Genomic DNA, 5,086 nt, shown 5'->3' with positions numbered 1-5,086 from the left:
TTTTTGAGGGATATTTATCCCTTCCTATTAGTAAAAAAAAGCTTAATTTGAAATTTTTGGTCCATTAAACCAAGAACCAATCACCAGTACTGAAAAATCTGCTGAAGCTTAGAACAACTTATAACAATCTACCATGAGTGGTTCATAGTTGATAATAATACTGATTTCTTATTATGTATAAATTAATAAAAATATAAAATATAAATCAGTCTTTACCAACATTTTTAAGCCAGTGGGTTTGTTGGTAGTTTAGTGGGCCAAAAGTAGAAACCAGTCAGCCCATCTTTATGTGAGAGTGTCTCTTGGGTTAATGACCTCTGCTACTAGATTTACTGTGGTGAGGTGAAAACAAGCTCCTCCAATTCCCTCTGTTGACCAGAGGGCAGAACACGCTTCTCTCTGGTGGGTGGGGTCATAACCTATGCATTTTTAAGGCTCACACATGAAAGGGCACATAAAAATAGATAATTCATCAAAAGAATTGTTTTAAGGTTTTGCATGGAGGACAAAGGACTCTGTAAATCATTACTAATCAGACACAAGAAAGCAAATTAAATCGGCAGAGAAATCAATGGTCTTGGATCGATAGGTGTAAAGGACAGCTGATTTGGCTCCAGAGAGCTGTGGAATTCCAGAGGCCATACAGAAGGCCTCGGATCTGTTTCCACTTTATAGCCACAGCTGTCAGAGCTCATTCCCGTCAAGCTGGACCACCATTTCTGAAGGTAGCTCAGCTGGGCTTAAGTGAAACAAAACCTTAGAGGGAAGAGCAATTTGGGGCAGAAACCAGTCTAATGGAATCTGACCGGATAGACAGAAGATTAAGGTAAGATTCTCCTCTGTCTGTCTCTGCCTCTCTGTCTCCCTCTCTCCTCCGCTCTTCATCTGGAAGTGGACAGAGCTAAAGTCTGCAGATGTGCAACAGATGGCTACAAGTTCACTGATGGCTCATTTCCACATCTTTAAAGGTCACAGAGAATGGCTTCACCAACAGCAAGTCAAAACATTTATGACTCCATTATGGTCGTAAAACATAATTTAGACAGAATGTTTTGGCCACACTAAGGATAACACCTGATTAAATTAATGATTCATTCCTCCTCTTATCCATCCATCTATTTATCCATCTGTTTTTAATTCAAATTTTTTTGTTTTTTTTGGTCCACCACTTCAGATGAATATATCGCAACAACTACTGGATGGATTGCCATTATGTTTGGTACATATATCCATTTCCCCAGAGGATGAATCCATGTGACATTGGTGACCCCCTGACTTTTTATCTTGCACCATTATCAGGTCAGAATTTCAATTTGCCCAAATAACTTGTTGATTTAATTCTAATTAGCAAATGTTAGCATGCTAATATGCTAAACTAAGACGGTGACAATGTAACAATATAGCTGCTAAACATCAGCATGTTAGTATGCTAATGTTAGCATTTAGCTCAAAGCTAACATGGCTGTGAACTCTTGTATTATACAATACTATTATTGTATTATTTTCCGTAAAATATATTATTTTTTATATATGTAAACTCTATGTTCAGTAAATCATTTTATTTATTGCACACTATCATAACTAAAGAAATGTCACAATAGTTTTTATGTTGGTCTAATTCTTAGGAGTAATGACAAAATGACAAAAATAATTAGCCTATATAATTACAAAACTTAGACATGGAGTTCCAGGATTAAAAATAAAACAATGATCACCCTACGTCATCCAAGTCCTACTTCAATATTAGCCACAGGACATGCATGTTTACTCCCACATGCACATCTCACACAGCGCTGCCCTCTCTCCGTATGTTTCATGAGAAATATAGTTGTGAATTCCACCAATGTTTCACCTTGTTAGAAGCTTACAATTATAGCACAGACCCCTGAGGCAAATCTAATCTCAAAGTGAAGGGAAATCTTCTATCATATCAAGTGAAATTACTGTGAGCTTTTCTCAGCCTATTCCGATAAGATACCGATCAGCCAAATAGATTGGCTTTTCCATTATCTGCCAGGAGATCTTGGAAGGCATTGGGTAGATAATTTGCTAATGTTTCCTGTGACCTCCCCAGATTTAAATGATGTCTTTGGCTACATGTCAACTCAATCCTTCTGTTTACTGTGGGAGCAAGCACTCAAAGAGCCATTAATATTCACTGCAACGTAACTGTCTTTTAACATTTTTCTCTGCAGCATGTACAGGCTCAAAGGAGAGTGGTCTCCATGCTTCTTTAAGGATATGGATTGAGCTGGCTGAGTGCTTTACAGACCTTGTGGGTGTTCAGGAAAGAAATAACAGAGCCAGAGAAAAGAGGAAAAACAGGGCAAGTATAGAAGATGGGGACAGGGGAATAATAATATAATTTAGAAAGTAGAAAATCACCTTCAGCTGCTTCAGATGTTGCAGGAAACTAGGCTACTGAAGTACAATCCATATTTCAATGAACAACAGAAATCGACTCTGGTATTCCTGCATTTTGAAGTAAGGTTTAATTATTCTAGGTTTAATTAACAAAATGTAATGAGCTGCTTTGATGTGGGAATTTACAGAAATGAATGTGGTAAAATAATTTTAATAATAGAGTTACATTGTCTTTTCTTATTAAAGCAGTTGCTTAATTCTGTGTGTGTTTTTATCATAAATACATGGCAGCACTTCATAAACAAGAGAGGTTGGCTGCTTAAATATTGCTCATAAACAAAGTAATTTTATTAAAATATGCATACATGTACACAAAAAAAGTCAGCGAGGGTTGATATTTTCAATCATCTTCATCTTCAATTGCTGCACTATCACCTTGATATAAAATGTAGTCAGTAGAATTTACGCCACATGGACATTTTGTATTAGATCAGTAGTTTGTGTTATAAGAGCACTATGGCCTGCTATTGTTGTGAGTTGCAAATAATGTTGCAGCAGCTCAGCATTACTGGGAGTGAATGTCCTAACCCTGGTAGAGAATGTTCTTTGCTCCTGTACTATCTCTAAACAAATCAGCCTTGATTACAACAAGGCCTTCCCTGGTGGCGACTTGTCAGAAACATCAGCAAGTCAGACTTATCGTTCAAAGAGGAACTGAATTCCCATTGCCCCCCGGCAGAAAAAGGGAAAGCAAGTATCATACACCGAGCACATACAGTGCTGCGTTGTTACAAACCTTATCAAAACTGTCCTGACAATGACTGAATGACGGCTCAAATTTAGCTAACTTGTATTACACAGCAAGGAAAAGGAACCAAAGAGAAATGTGGGCAACTGCCATTTCATTCTGCAATCATATATTTTAAAACCTTGCTCAAATTTCATTTAGCCCAGCGCCACCCCCCTCCTTCTGGACTTATTAAATCAGCTGGAAGCAGTGCGGCTCTGTCACACACAGTATTAGAACGCCATCCCCCCTCCTATTACCAGGTGCAGCCCTGTGATTTAAAGCTTTGATTCTGTTCAAATGACAACAAAGGTGAGCCCAGAGCTGACGCTCCTAATTCATCATTCCCTGCTTGATAAGAGCGGGATTAATGCTTTTAATGCAACGGTTGCAGGCAATCATCCATTTTAAAGCTGGCTCCCTGGAGGATGAGGCTAAAAAAGGGAGAACACCTGAAACACAGGGTAGGGGAAAGGGCACATCACAGGGATATGCGGAGCTCTATAGGGCCTCTTTGCAGAGCCTGAGAGGGTGCCTCCTCCTCCGCCACCAGAAGCCTACCCTGTGGCCTTGGCCTGCATCCCAGGAGCAGATGGTTGCAAGACCCTAGGTAACGTTTGACCTAAATGCTGAAATTCAAAATTCAAAAAGCACCAGAATTGGACTCCACAAAATCCATTCTCCCCATATCCTCTCCCCTGCCAAGACCACCGCACTCTATGTCAAAGCTGTGAGGGTCCTTTGTCCTTCTGGGATCAGTGTTGAAAATACCACTGTATTTAGGAAATGTTTTCGTGCCTTAATAGCTCATTATGTATTTACTCCATGGTTAATTTAACATCTGCTGACTTCTCCAACCTTGCTCTAAAACCACTAACTTGCGCAACCGCAAGGGAATTGGAATGAATATGATCCATTTTCCATATGTGTCTCGGCAGAGTGAGCTCCATCTCAACTGTTTCTCTCTGAGCTGGCTGCAATCTATGCTTTAATACACTCTGTTTCCAAACCAAACCACTTGTGATGAGAAGGCAACTGTTGATCTAGTCAGAAATAGACTATAGGTGAAACTTGACATTGTCTCTCACCTGCAATCTCCTAGTCCATACTGAACTTCACTGTTTGGAAGAGAAAAGACTGGCTCAGTCTACCTCTCCCACTACAATCTGTCATTCATAAATATGTAGAGTAGATGCCTTTAGGGAACACCTATGTATGTGCAATAAAGTGTGGTATCATATTTTAAAGATGTTTTATACAGACTGAGGAAACATAATAGGAAACAAGTCTCCTCCTCCTCAGATGTTGTGTATTTAACCCTTCACCTTACCAGAATGAAAAACAAGTCAGGGGGTGCAGAAGGGGAGAAAGGATCAGACTAATGTGAATTAATGATACATGTTGTCATGGCACAAATGGAAAACAATGTCCAAAATTAGACATGCTAATTAGGGACAACCCTGTGATTACAAATATTTGCTTTCATCTTCAAACAAATGAATTTCATTTTTACATTTTACAACACTTTGCTCTATAGACTACTATGTGTGTTTATATATATATATGAAAGTGTGTTATTTTTTTGTGGTTTATTTATTTACATTTTGAAAAAAATAAAGAATCAAGAGTACACTTGTGTTCAGCATTTGATTCTGATGAATATGGAATGAAAGGATTTCCTCTCTGAGACCAGCCAAAATGTAAAAAACACCACTACGGCTGAATACATTTGAATAAATGTATTGAATACATTTAACGTGGATTCCAAACTCTGAATCGTAATATTGTGCTCAATTCAAATGAAATTAAATGTTGCTGACCACAGCTAAATTACAGAAATCAAACCGTGATTTACCATAGACAAGACTCCTGTCTGTTTCACAGTAGCCCTTTAGCTAGTGTTATTTGCCTATTTATAAAGAAGTGAACAACACA

Source organism: Micropterus dolomieu, linkage group LG21, assembly GCF_021292245.1.
Source record: "Micropterus dolomieu isolate WLL.071019.BEF.003 ecotype Adirondacks linkage group LG21, ASM2129224v1, whole genome shotgun sequence".
Classification (NCBI taxonomy): Eukaryota; Metazoa; Chordata; class Actinopteri; order Centrarchiformes; family Centrarchidae; genus Micropterus; species Micropterus dolomieu.
The sequence above is the reverse complement of the archived record's forward strand: the minus strand, read 5'-3'. Positions refer to the sequence as shown.